The 15358-nt window shown below is 41.9% G+C and overlaps 1 protein-coding gene across 1 annotated transcript in view; it reads right to left on the bottom strand.

Annotated features, from left to right (window-relative positions):
* DPH1 (diphthamide biosynthesis 1) overlaps positions 1–15358 on the bottom strand; it is a 378970-nt gene that overhangs the window by 105729 nt on the left and 257883 nt on the right. The gene's annotated exons all lie outside the window — the stretch shown is intronic.

Here is a 15358-nt window from a genome sequence, read left to right as displayed (position 1 = left end):
CTGAATCCAGCCGGGAAAACTCACCAAAGTGCGGGTGAAACCCATAGTTGCAGAAGAACGGGGGAAGTACCAGTGGACTGATTGACCCGATTATTGAAAGCAAATTCCACCATGAGTACCGCAGAGCACCAATCATCCTGTCTAGAAGTGGCAAGACACAGCAATATGTGCTCGAAAGACTGATTGGTCCTTTCAGTCAGACCGTTGGTCTCAGGATGGAAGGCCGATGAAAAGGTCAGACTGATACCCAGCCGTTTACAAAAAGCCATCCAGAATTTTGCCACAAATTGTACCCCTCTATCAGACATCACACTGAGAGGCACACCATGCAATCGGACCACATGCTCAATGAATAGTTTTGATAGAGTCTCAGCATTAGGAAGACCCACCAACGGTATAAAATGCGCCTGTTTACTGAACCTATCAACAACTACTCAGATCACGGTTTTGCCATTAAAGAGGGGAAGATCGGTGATAAAATCCATGGACAGATGAGTCCACGGTCTAGCTGGAATTAGCAGTGGCACCAATTCCCCAGTAGGCCTGTTACATTGGGTTTTTGCGGGGGCACAAGTTTCACAAGAGGACACAAACACAGTAACGTCAGAAAGCAACGAGGGCCACCAAAAAAGCCTAGTGATGGCTTTACGTGTGGCCAAGATTCCAGGATGCCCACTCAGAACCGAGTCATGGAACTCCCAAAGCACCCTTAACCGATACTGAAAGACAAAAAGAGCTTATTATCAGGTATGGACGAAGGAGAAAGAGATTGGGCCTCACGAATCTCTCATTCCAATGCAAAGGACACGTCAGCCACCAGCACTCCGAGCTGAAGAATGGAGGAAGGAGGTTCAGGAGGTGATATTGGATCTAGGCTATGAGACAAAGCATCAGCCTTCACATTCTTGGACCCCGGTCTCAAAGTAATAGAAAACTGAAATCGGGGAAAAAAAAGTGACCACCTTGCCTGTCTCAGAGTTATACGTTTGGCGGAGTCGATGCAAGACAGGTTCTTGTGATCCGAAATGACAGTGATACGATGGACAACCCCCTCCCAAAAATGTCTCCATTTTTCAAATGCCAATTTAATGGCCAATAGCTCCCGGTTACCCACATCATAATTCCTCTCAGCAGAGGAAAATTTTCTCAAAAAGAAGACACAGGGTCTTAAGCTATTCAACGTGGTGGGCCCGAGACAGCACAGCCCCCACTCCCACCTCCGAGGCGTCCACCTCTACGATAAATGCTTTAGACAAATCAGGTTGAACCAATACAGAGGCAGTAATGAAACAGTTCTTCAAGGAAGAAAACGCCGCCACCGCTGGAGCTGACCAGTTCTTGAGATCAGCCCCGTTACGTGTTAAATCAGTGATGGGTTTGACCACCTGAGAAAACCCCTTAATGAATTTTCTATAATAATTAGCGAAACCCAGAAAATGCTGAAGACCCTTGAGATCTCTGGGTTGCACCCAATCTACAATAGCCTGTACCTTCCTAGGGTCCATGCGAAACCCCTCAGCAGAGAAAATGACCCCAAGGAAGGAAAATTCTTGATTAAAAAAATGAACACTTCCCCGGTTTAGCAAATAGTGAGTTCTCCCTAAGCCTCTGAAGAACCGCCCGGAGGTGGCTCATGTGATTCTGTTTGTCAGAAGAATATATGATATCATCCAAATAAGCCACCATGAAAACCCCAAAAAAATCTGAGAAAACATGATTCATGAAATTCTGGAACACTGCTGGTGCATTAGTCAGGCCAAAGGGCATAACCAAATTCTCAAACAAACATTCAGAGGTGAGAAAAGCAGTTTTCCACTTATCCACCAACTTAGAGAACCAACTGGCCCCTGACAATTGGTTGTATAAATCGGGTATATGTGGGAGGGGATAAGTGTTTCTAAGGCCGGGATCACACATACGCGAGATACGACTGAGTCTCACAGGTGAAAACCCAGCTCTGGCGCCGGCACTACAGAGCGGAGCATGCGGCCGCACAACAATACATGGAGCTGCACGCTCCGCTCCGGCGCCAGAGCTGGGTTTTCACCTGCAAGACTCGGCCGTATCTCGCGTTTGTGTTATCCCGGCCTTATAGTGGTTTTTTTTTTCAGTTCTCGAAAATTGAGGCATGGGTGTGAACCACCATCTTTTTGCTTCACAAAAAAGAACCCTGCCACCACAGGAGAGACAAATGGCCAAATGTGCCCATTACGGGGGCTCTCAGAGATATACTCCTTCATAGAGGCCCGCTCAGGGCCGGAAAGGTTTTAAAGATGGGCTTTGGGCAATTTGGTACAGGGAACAAGATCAACAGCACAATCAAATGGATGATCTGGGCAATTTTTACTACAATGAGGACCCATTTAACAATGTCCCGAGATTCCCAGTTTATCACAGGATTATGTAGTTGTAACCAGGGTAACACCAACACCAATCCTGCGGGCAGATTGTCCATAACAAAACATGAAATACGTTCCTGGCGTAGGGAACTCACTTTAAGGAGAAACTCCTCTAAAACAAATTTGATGACATTTTTAGCCAGAGGTGTTTTGTCAATGGTAACAATATGAATAGGAGCCTCCAACCTAACTGTTCCTAACTTACACCTGGACACCAAGTCAGAATCAAAGTTCATGGATGACCCGCAATCCATGAAGGCAGAAGTGGGCGTGGAGCCACTCCCATAAGAGTTCCACTTCCAACAACATTTTTGAAACTGCAAAAAAAAGGTACCTGGGAGTCTGGGTAACTTCCACGACAATCACCCAGACTCAGATGCTTGGTGGTCGGTAGGCAGGAGGGCAGTCCTTTAACCAATGTCCGGAATCTGAGCAGTAAAAACATAGCTTCCCTACACGTCGCCGTCTCCTCTCCTCCTCCATGAAGTTGGTGGCCCCACCTCCATAGGTTTAGACGGAGGCAAAACAACAGGAGCAGCAGGGAGCAACGGATCCTCTTGCTGTGTAGTACCCCTCTCCAGCACCCTGGGATCCATTCGGACAGCCTGAGTCATAGCTTCCTCCAATGAGTTGGGAGGAGGATGGAGAGCCAGAGCATCCTTCAGGTAATCCAATAGTCCACTCCTGAACTGACATCTCAGCGCGGAGTCATCCTAAGACACCTCAGTGGACCATCGACGGAACTTGGAGCTGTACCACTTGGCTGAGCGCTTTTCTTGAACCAGACCCATAATAGTGTCCTCTGCCAACCTGACACGGTCCGGTTCATCATAGATAAGTCCTAGGGCCTCAAAGAACCTATCTACCGACATCCGTTCAGGGGCAGTGGGAGGCAGCGAGAAAGCCCAGGATTGGGGTCCCTCCCCAAGTAAAGAGATAATAATCCCTACCCGTTGAGTCTCATACCCAGCCAATCGGGGTCTAAGAGAAAACAATAATTTACAACCCTACCTGAATGTACAAAATTTATCTTTTTCACCAGAAAAGGTGCCAGGAAGTTTAACCAAGGGTTCAGAAGAGAGCAAAACAACATCTTCTGAATCACCAGGTCGACTAACAGCATGAAGGGTGGTTCCCTGCACTGTCTTAACAGTCCCCGTCAGCTTTTTTCTTGAGTACGAGACGTGGCAAGGGTCCGATGTTCCATAGAAAAATCCCGCAACTCTGTCAAACTGGATACTTGATCGGCCAAGTTACAAAGCGGATCCGTGATCGGAGAAAAAAAAGCAAAATCCCCATTAATTGAGTGGTCAATGATCATGTGATGCAACTGCAAGGCCGTTGCACACAACCTCTCCCAGAGGGCGCAGGTAAGGGGGGCGCAAGTAAGGGGGACAAGGCAGCACTCACCATGTAGCACCACAGAGCAAGGCGCGGAGTGCCACTAGGAGGTGGCAAAGTAGTCAGACAGGCTGGTCCGCCACAAATAGGAGACGAGGTACCAGAAGTAATAGCAGAGCACGTAGTCAAAGACAAGCCAGAAGTCAGAGCCAAATGGGAACGCGGTATCCAAAATGTGAGATGTAAGAAAGTCGGGGTACAAGCCAGAGAGTCAAAAGCCAGTCAGGGAACGTTGTACAGATATGGAAAACAAGAGGCGGGGTCAGAGATCAGGCCAAGTCATACACTGTAGGGAATGGGTCTAATACAAAAAAGGGAAGTCAGAGGCAGAAGGAACACCAGGGTATACGGGTCAGCTGATCTAGCCAGGAAGCATGAACTGTCACTGACTCCGGCCAGCAGACTACAGAGGACTTAAAAAGTCCAGCCAGCTCCAAAACGAGGCCGAGGGGATTAACTCCCGCATGACCAGTCCAGAGAGGGAACAGCAGAAAACAAACTCCGAACTGGATCATGACAGATTCAAGGTGCTCACCGCACGTATAGATAAATTTCTTGAGGGGTCTAGTTTCCAAACTGGGGTCACTTGTGGAGAGGTTTCCACTATTTAGGCACATTGGGTCTCTCCAAACACGATATGATGGCCACAGACCAATCCATCAAAGTTTGCGTTCGTAAACATCACTCCTTCCTTTCTGAGCCCTGTAATGCACCCAAATGGTATTTTCCCCCCACATATGGGATATCAGCATACTCGGGAGAAATTGCACAACAAATTTTGGGGTCAATTGACAGTTACCATTGTAAAAATATTAAATTTGTGGGTAAAGTAACATTTTTGTGAAAAAAAGTAAAATGTTCATTTTTTCCTTAAACATTGCTTTAATTCCTGTAAAGCACCAGAAGGGTTAATAAACTTTGTGAATGCAGTTTTGAGGACTTTGAGCAGTGCCGTTTTTAGAATGGTGTACATTTTGGGTATTTTATGTCATATAGGCCCCTCAAAGTCACTTCAAATGTGATGTGGCCTCTTTAAAATAAAAAAAAAAAAGGTTTTGTAAATTTTGCTGGAAAAATGAGAAACTGCTGATCAAGTTTTAACTCCTGTAACTTCCTGACAAAAAAATATGTTTAAAAAAGCTGAAGAAATGTGGTAAACGTCATTTATTAAATATTTTGTGCGACAACTCTCTGGTTTAAGGGCATACGAATTAAAAGTTTAAAAATTGCAAAATTTTTGCCATATTTACGTTATTTTAACAAATAAGCGCAAGTCATATCCAACAAATTTTACCACCAACATGAAGGACAATATGTCATGAAAAAAATCTCAGAATCACTGGGATCGGTTAAAGTTTTTCAGAGTTATAACCACATAAACCGACACTGGTCAGAATTGCAAAATTTGGCCTGGCCATGAAAGCCCAGGGATGAAGAGTCATGCTCCTATCCTAGTCTTAATTTGGCTGCCATCAGAATAATTATGAAGGGAATTGGAATAAATTAAAAGATCCTTAGGGCAGCACAGTGGCTCAGTGGTTAGCACTATTTTGTTGCAGTGCTGTGGTCAAATCCCACCAAAGACATCCCCCCATGTTTGTATGGGTTTTCTCCGGGTTCTCTATCCAGTTTCCTCCCACAGTCCAAAAACATACTGATAGGGAATTTAGATTGTGAGCCTCAATGGGGAAAGCGATGACAATATCTGTAAAGTGCTGTTGAATATCATGGTGCTATATAGGTAAGCTAGTTTTGTCTAAATTTTAAGTATAATGAAAAAAATAAAGCAATGAAGTGGCAGTCAACATCCGTAAAATCATTTTTATTTTTATACAAGATAAACAGCTGAACATTCAGCATCTATGAAATCATCTGTTTATTTCTTCCATTGCAAATAGAACAGGCAAGGTGGGTGCTTGCAGGATGTTTGGAGGTAACGACGGTGTTGCGTGCCAATACACTTCTGCGGGCCCAAAAGAGCATATTGACACATGAAACGACCGTCGCCTGCATGATTCTCGTGAGTTCCCATGATGCCTGTTCATTTGTCAATGGAGAAAATATAAACAGATGATTTTATGGATGGCAAGCGCCGGTTCATTGCTAGATTTTTCTTGTTATACTTGACAGTCCCAAACGAACATTCCATTATACTGGATTTTACGTCTAGATTTTATTTACAGTGTTTTTTTTTTCATATGCTCCAGTCAGAAGTAAACACCTCATTGGGAACTCATAAGATGGTAGTGTCTCACCATATTTCTAAATTTAACTCTGACCCTAAACTTGGCCATATTTCTTCCTCCTGATCTTTACTGTTCCCCACAGTAGGCCTGTGAATCCAGGAAACATCCATCAACTTGTTGTGATAGTTCTGCAATTGCTGTTCAAACAGATAACAGGACTCATCCGTTGATTTCAGAGGACAAAATAAAAGGATAATGGAGGTGCTCAGACTGGTGAGAGATAGAACGTCCGAAGGCTGCGGAGCAGGCAAGATGAAGCTCTTGTAATAAACATCCCCACAGCCAGATGGTTATTTCAAGACAGTAGAGGATGATGAAGTGGAAAAGACAGAGAAAACTGAATAAACAGTTAGACTAGGATTGATAGGAGAGGGGAATCCGGATATGATTGGGCCATCTTCTCCAAGATCGCCTTAATTGTTCCAAGGGGACTGCTAATTTTGTGAGTGGCAGAGATTGGGGACTTAACTAGTGCTGGGGCTGGTATCAGTGTGTGGGAAGGCATAATGAGAGATCAAAGGATTCAGTTTTCCCTGTATGATTAAGCGAGTAAACAATTTCCTCTTCCTTCTCCTCTACAGTATGAAAAATGAAAGTGTTATAGAGTGATGTTGGAGCGATTACTGTTCAGTGGATAGAATTTGTCAACATCCATTTTAAAACAGATGGTTGAGGACAGAGAGGACAGCGAAATAAACAAGAAAATGATGGCAATGTCCCTCATGCTATATTCTACAGACAAAGCTCTGCCACCGATGGAAGAGGGACCACGTCCTCAAGCCGTGAAAACTATTTTCTATAGCTGGAATGAGATTAACGTATATCAAAATATCTATCCCGGCTGATCCTTTGCCGATTAATACGGACGCAGACTGTCAAGAGGGGCGAATTAGGACATAGGTACATGAAATGGTGATTTAATGGCCAGAATTGAAAACAGATCCTAAACTTTAATTGCTAATCATGCTTGTACAAGTACTATGCTATTCTACTAGGTAAAGAAAAATTAACAGGCAAACAATTTATACAGTGCCTTGCGAAAGTATTCGGCCCCCTGGAACTTTTCAATCTTTTCCCACATATCATGCTTCAAACATAAAGATACCAAATGTAAATTTTTGGTGAAGAATCAACAACAAGTGGAACACAATTGTGAAGTTGAACGAAATTTATTGGCTATTTTAAATTTTTGTGGAAATTCAAAAACTAAAAAGTGGGGAGTGCAATATTATTCTGCCCCTTTTCTTTCAGTGCAGCAAACTCACTCCAGAAGTTCATTGTGGATCTCTGAATGATCCAATGTTGTCCTAAATGCCTAATGATGATAAATATAATCCACCTGTGTGTAATCAAGTCTCCATATAAATGCACCTGCTCTGTTATAGTCTCAGGATTCTGTTTGAACAACAGAGAGCATCATGAAGACCAGGAACACAACAGGTAGGTGCGTGATACTGTTGTGGAGAAGTTTAAAGCCGGATTTGGATACAAAATTATTTCCAAAAGTTTAAACATCCCAAGGAGCACTGTGCAAGCGATCATATTGAAATGTAAGGAGTATCATACCACTGCAAATCTACCAAGACCCGGCCGTCCCTCTAAACTTTCATCTCAAACAAGGAGAAGACTGATCAGAGATGCAGCCAAGAGGCCCATGATCACTCTGGATGAACTGCAGAGATCTACAACTGAGGTGGGACAGTCTGTCCATAGGACAACAATCAGTCGTACACTGCATAAATCTGGCCTTTATGGAAGAGTGGCAAGAAGAAAGCCATTTCTCAAAGTGTCGTTTAAAGTTTGCAACAAGCCACCACCTGGGAGACACACCAAACATGTGGAAGAAAGTGCTCTGGTCAGATGAAACCAAAATTGAACTTTTTGGCAACAATGCCAAACGATATGTTTGGCGTTAAGGCAACACAGCTCATCACCACTGCCAAACATGGTGGTGGTAGCATTACGGTTTGGGCCTGCTCGTCTTCAGCAGGGACAGGGAAGATGGTTAAAATTGATGGGAAGATAGATGGAGTCAAATACAGGACCATTCTTGAAGAAAACTTGTTTGAGTCTGCAAAAGACCTGAGACTGGGACGGAGATTTGTCTTCCAACAAGACAATGATCCCAAACAAAGCAAAATCTACAATTGAATGGTTCACAAATAAACGTATCCAGGTGTTAGAATGGCCAAGTCAAAGTCCAGACCTCAATCCAATCGAGAATCAGTGGAAAGAGCTGAAAACTGCTGTTCACAAACGTTCTCCATCAAACCTCACTGAGCTCGAGCTGTTTGCCAAGGAAGAATGGGAAAGAATTTCAGTCTCTCAATGTACAAAATTGATACAGACATACCCCAAGCGACTTGCAGCTGTAATCGCAACAAAAGGTGGAGCAACAAAGCATTAAGTTAATGGGGCCGAATAATATTTCATGCTCCACTTTTCAGTTTTTGAATTTGCACAAAAATTTAAAATAACCAATAAATTTCGTTCAACTTTACAAATGTCTTCCACTTGTTGATTCTTCACCAAGAATTTACATTTGGCATCTTTATGTTTGAAGCATGATATGTGGGAAAAGATTGAAAAGTTCCAGGGGGCCGAATACTTTCGCGAGGCACTATATATATATATAGTATATAAAAGTATATATGGATTCTAGACTCCCGATTCTTTAGAATCGGGCTGCCATCTAGTATATATATATATATATATATATATATATATATATATATACTAGATGGCAGCCCGATTCTAAAGAATCGGGAGTCTAGAATCCATATATACTTTATTTATTCAAATGTAAAAATAATACAATTAATAAATAATAGTAAGAAAGAACAAAAAATGGCTGCACTCACCAGCTCTTGACAATTCTTGTTATTTAAGGTACAGTTACACAGGATCCATGAACATGCTTATGAGGGGAGGGATGAAAGACATCAGACGACAACTTTGCGTGTTGTGGCAAATGCCACAACAACGGTTCTTTGCTTAAGAACAATGTCAGGTAGTAGGAAAATACCCAGTTAATAATAGGCAATAGTTCTTTGCAGGAATGCAGATATTAATAAATAGGCAGTTTATATTGCAGAGAAATTGCTGGGCAATAATGGACAATGTCCTTATGTGGCAAATAATAGAGCAATATACCCAATGTGGCAAAGAAGAGGTTAATAAACGGCAGTCTCTCAGTATAACAGTCAGTGAATAATAGGCAGTATATGGAGAAAACACCAAACAAAAGTTCAAAATTGGTGTGAAAATGTCACTGAACCACTTCACAACTAAATATATATAGTTTTGGTAAATGGTATTATCATTTTTTTGACGAAATTCGGCAGGAGCTTGAAGAGCAACGTCACTGGGCCCGCCTCCACGCAGTAGAAACTTGCTGTGAGGTAAAAATTCAAAAATCACACCAAAATGGCGGGCGGAGTGTGTCACAGTACGGCACGTTTCTGATTGGTCGCTCGCAGCAGGCGGCAACCAATCAGACACTGGACACTGTTGACGTCACTTATCTCCGGACATTAGCTCCGGACATTATCTCCGGACATTAGCTCCGGACAGGAAGTTGGCACAAATTGCAGGAAGTAGTATTCTAGGCAATTATATATTATATATATATATATATATATATATATATATATATATATATATATATATATATATATATATATACCATTCCATTGTAGCTTCCTATCAACTCTGACCAGCTTCCTTGAGGCTGCTGTCGAAAAGCATCCCCACAGCATGATGCTGGCAAAAGCATGTTTGACGGTGGGGATGATGTTTTCAGGGTTATCTGCAGTGTTAGTTTTCCGTCACACAGTATTTTGCATTTATCCCAAAAAGTTCTACTTTGGTCTCATCTGACCTTCTTCCACAAGCTAGCTGTTTTTCACTATATGGATTTTCAAACTGCAAACATGACTTATTACGGTATGTGTTGATTTAAAAATGGCTTTCTTCTTGCAACTCTTCCATAAAGGCCAGATTTGTGGAATATACGATCCATAGTTGTCCTGTGGAGAGATTCTCCCACCTGAGCTGTGGATCTCTCCAGAGTTAACAGTCCTTGGGATGTTTTGTTTAGATGGACAACCATTTTTGGATAATAGATTTAATAGTGCTTCGTGAGATGTTCAGAGCTTGGGCTATTATTTTTTTTTTTATAACTTAAGCCTGCTTAACTCTTCTCCACAACTTTATCCCTGACTTATCTGGTGTGTTCTTTATTTCTCATGATGCTGTTTGAGCCCTAATGTTCTCAAACAAACCTCTAAGAACGTCACAGCACAGCTGCAGTTATAATGAGACTACCCTACACACAGGTGGACTCAATTTACTAATTATGTGACTTCTGGAGGCAATTGTTCACCCAAGATTTTATTTAGGGGTTCAGACTAAATGGGGCTGAATACAACTGCATGTCACAAATGTCAGATTTATATTTTTAAAATAATTAGAAAACTATTTGTATCATTTCCTTTACACTTCACAAATACTTTCTACTTTGTGTTGGCGTATCACAAAATCCCTGTTAAAAATATTTTAATTTGTGGTGTCACGTGAAAAAGTTCATAGGGTATGAATACTTTTTCAAGGCACTGCATATTTTATTAATATATTTGGTGCTAGTTATTCAAGGCTAATGTGCAATGTGGAAATACTGCCTTTGCAGCTCGTACAAGGCCATGATCTTGGGGGAAACCAGGCCACTCAGGCAGTGGAGTAACTTAAAGCCTGTCGGCCCCAATACAAAATCTGAAACAGGGCTCTCAACTCTCACAGGTCTTTAATAATAACAGTCTTTTCATATGGTGCAAAGGGACCTTTTGGACCTCCCGGTACTCGAGTCCAATTGTGAACCCTGCACATATTATAGTTATGACCCTGCACCCAGGAAATAATGAGAAACCCATAAATGATCAGATTCCAGAAACTTAATCATCAGATCTTTTCTAAAAAGTCTTGTCTATGGCTTGGTCATTTAGGCTGGTTTCACATTTGCGTTTTTTGGCGCTGCATTTTAGCGCAAAAAACGCATGCTTTTTTTTCCCTATATTTAACATTAAAAACGCATGCGGTTTTTTTTGTATTCGTTTTGCCGCGTTTGACGACGCATGCGTCGTTTCTCTGCTTACAGAAATGCAACATGTAGTAATTTCTAGAGGCGTTTTTTGCTGCAAAAAACGCATGCTTTTTTGTGGCAAAAAAAGTATTGCTGTTTATGTAAACGCATGCGTTTTTAAGCACATGCGTTTGGTTGCGTTTTTAAACGCATGCGTTTCCATAGAAAAAAACAAGTCTACACACTGATAAGCCACCCCCCACCATCAAGGTGATAAAGGGATCCAAACCCTAATCCTAACCCTAACCCCCCACCATCAAGGTGATAAAGGGATCCTAACCCTAAGCCTAGGGATCCAAACCCTAACCCTAACCCCCCACCATCAAGGTAATAAAGAGATCCTAACCCTAACCCCCCACCATCAAGGTGATAAAGGGATCCAAACCCTAATCCTAACCCTAACCCCCCACCATCAAGGTGATAAAGGGATCCTAACCCTAAGCCTAGGGATCCAAACCCTAACCCCCCACCATCAAGGTGATAAAGAGATCCTAACCCTAACCCCCCACCATCAAGGTGATAAAGGGATCCTAGCCCTAACCCTAACCCTAGGGATCCAAACCCTAACCCAAACCCTAGCTATTTCTAGTGGGTTTTCTAGTTGATTTTGATGATTGGCAGCTGTCACACACTTCTCATCATGCGTTTCAAAAACGCAAACGCGGGAAAAAAACACATGTAAACGCGTCAAAACGCCGCGTTTTTTTTTTACCGCATACGAAAACGCATGCGTCTAAAAAACGCAGCGTTTGCACGCGTTCACATGCGTTTTTTCACCACCTGCGTTTCCGTTTTTAACGCTGCGTTTTTAAATGCAAATGTGAAACTAGCCTTAGAGAGATGTTATTTCAGGTCTGTTAAATTAAGCAACCCCCCCAGTTGTGCAGTTTTCCTGCATGTAAAATAGGTATACTTTAATTAACCTCGCTTATATAGATTTTTGCTGATCAAGTTGTATGTTTATTACAGGGCAGCACGGTGGCGCAGTGGTTAGCACAGCAGCCTTGCAGCGCTGGAGTCCAGGGTTCAAATCCCACCAAGGACAACATCTGCAAGGAGTTTGTATGTTCTCCCTGTGTTTGCGTGGGTTTCCTCCGGGTTCTCCGGTTTCCTCCCACATTCCAAAGACATACTGATAGGGAATTTAGATTGTGAGCCCCATTGGGGACAGTGATGATAATTTGTGCGAACTGTAAAGCGCGGTGGAATATGTTAGCGCTATATAAAAATAAAGATTATTACAAAATAAAGATTATTACAGCTTACATTTGCATAATTAGGGACTCGCGATTTTTGTTATATTTGGCCATGAGGGTTACTGCAATATAATATATTTAGAGACTTGAAAAAAATTGTACAGTGAAGAGAATTTACAGACAGGATAGATGAAAACCCAAAGTGAACCTGTCAGCAGGATTTTGCTCAGTAGACTACAGACAGTGTCAGGTCGGCGCTGTTATAATGATTAAAATAATACCTTGGTATGACGTTAGAATACACCCCTTAAATTTAATCTCCATTAAAGCCCATGCTGGGAATTATTCTTTGAGTCTTATATACTAATCAATAAAACCTTCCATACAGTGGTCAGACTCTTCACCGTGCCCGGGAAGGTGGGTATCGCAACCAACTGACTGTCAGGGAAAGTTGGTTATAGTTATAATATACTGTCTAAATTTTACAGTACTTTTAAATATTAATTTGTCAATTTTTTTCTGATGGTTTTGAACAATGTTTATATTCTTTGTTTATTGTTCAATAAAGATGGTTTTTAAAACAAAGATACCTTGGTTGAAGAAATCCATCTTGTGGTTGTTTTTGAATTTGTACTTTTCAGTTAATGAGATTGTGGTGCTTCGGGCGGCCTGTAGGTGGGGCTGTGGGCGGGGCTTTATGTGGTGGACTGTTCCCAAATTCATCCTTATGGGCTTATGACAGGTCACTGATCCCTCAATGACCTGCCCCCTAATTAACTTACTGTATAACATATTGTGTGGTTTAAAAAAATAAATAATTTACCATTATTCAAAATAGTGCCAACACCTTCGCTGTAGCATCATACATGCCGAATATGCATATATATGCATTTATGCTTTAGTCCTATACAACTGTGGGAGAAAAAAATCATCATCACAATGGTGGCTGTGCCTGCGCAGTAGCATCTATGGCATGCTGATAGAGGTCACTGCGCAAGCGCTGACACCATTTAGCTGGAGAGAAAAAAAAAAAGATTAGCTCCCTCAAACCGGCACAGGCGGCACCTGAGCAGTAGCATCTATCGCCAATAGATGCTTCTGTGCAGGCACCGCCGCAATTTTTCCCATGATGGTATAGGACTAAAGCATAAATGCATATAGGCATATTACACATGTATAATACTACAGCGCAGGCGCCATTTTAATGAACGAACATTCTTTTTTTTGTAACCCCACAATATTTTATGCAGTAAGTAGAATAGGGGGCAGGTGATTGAGGGATCAGTGACCTGTCATAAGCCATACAGATGAATAGCTAAGTAGAGCACCACATAAAAGACCCCCCCACAGGTCGCACCGAGAATCTCATTAACTGAAAACTGAAATTAAAGATTAAACAACAACCGCGAAACGGATTTCATCATCCAAGGTATCATTTTAATCAGTGTAACAGCGCCAACCTGACACTAATTTACTGGGCAAAATCCTGCTGGCAGGTTCGCTTTAAAGTAGGACCCATAGGAAATGAGTGGAGCAGCGGTTAGGCATGCATAGTGCTGCTCCATTCTTAATGGAGATAAAGGGAATTAAAAGTTCCCTATTCTGCTGATTTGTGCAGGTACCAACAGTTGGACCCACTACTGATCTATACGTTCTCAACTTTTCCATGGACAGGTGATAATTTATCTTCACTGAACAACCCCCTCAAAAACAATTATGCAATTCTCTTTGAGATATACGGTATGTCCAAGATCTCTGAGCTACTAAAGTTCTTGTGCATTTTTGTCATCCTGCGAGTAATAAAGATCAAGGTATTTTTTTTGTATTTTTTTTCCAGGATACATTTGTACTTATTGTTATATGATTTGTATCTGCTGCTGCTTTATTTTACACAGAAAAAAACAAAACATAATTGCTGTACGGTGATTCTGGATGAATCAAAGTTACCGGGTATAGGTTATTTTTTTGAATTAATTTTTGTTTCTATCACTCACTATTACATCTAACTGGAAAATCATTCACATGGTGAAATAAATTGTACTATCAATAATTCTGTACTATTTTGTGGACTGAGGAATCTTTCTACATATCACCTGCAACTTGGAGAGCGATAGAAGGTCCTTAGTGCAGCCTATGTGTCAGGAACTTTTCCAGACAACGAAAGTACACATGAATTGCAGAGTGACTACGGTGTTAAAGTGGCAATACACAGAAGAAATCAGTAGGCTTCCTGGCTCAATGATGAAACTATTCACTGCGTGCAGGTCAATGTCAAGTTAGTTAGTAATTACATAGTAACATAGTAACATAGTTAGTAAGGCCGAAAAAAGACATTTGTCCATCCAGTTCAGCCTATATTCCATCATAATAAATCCCCAGATCTACGTCCTTCTACAGAACCTAATTGTATGATACAATATTGTTCTGCTCCAGGAAGACATCCAGGCCTCTCTTGAACCCCTCGACTGAGTTCGCCATCACCACCTCCTCAGGCAAGCAATTCCAGATTCTCACTGCCCTAACAGTAAAGAATCCTCTTCTATGTTGGTGGAAAAACCTTCTCTCCTCCAGACGCAAAGAATGCCCCCTTGTGCCCGTCACCTTCCTTGGTATAAACAGATCCTCAGCGAGATATTTGTATTGTCCCCTTATATACTTATACATGGTTATTAGATCGCCCCTCAGTCGTCTTTTTTCTAGACTAAATAATCCTAATTTCGCTAATCTATCTGGGTATTGTAGTTCTCCCATCCCCTTTATTAATTTTGTTGCCCTCCTTTGTACTCTCTCTAGTTCCATTATATCCTTCCTGAGCACCGGTGCCCAAAACTGGACACAGTACTCCATGTGCGGTCTAACTAGGGATTTGTACAGAGGCAGTATAATGCTCTCATCATGTGTATCCAGACCTCTTTTAATGCACCCCATGATCCTGTTTGCCTTGGCAGCTGCTGCCTGGCACTGGCTGCTCCAGGTAAG

Source organism: Ranitomeya imitator, chromosome 3 (assembly GCF_032444005.1).
Source record: "Ranitomeya imitator isolate aRanImi1 chromosome 3, aRanImi1.pri, whole genome shotgun sequence".
Lineage (NCBI taxonomy): Eukaryota > Metazoa > Chordata > Amphibia > Anura > Dendrobatidae > Ranitomeya > Ranitomeya imitator.
This window is presented reverse-complemented; position numbering and strand designations above follow the sequence as displayed.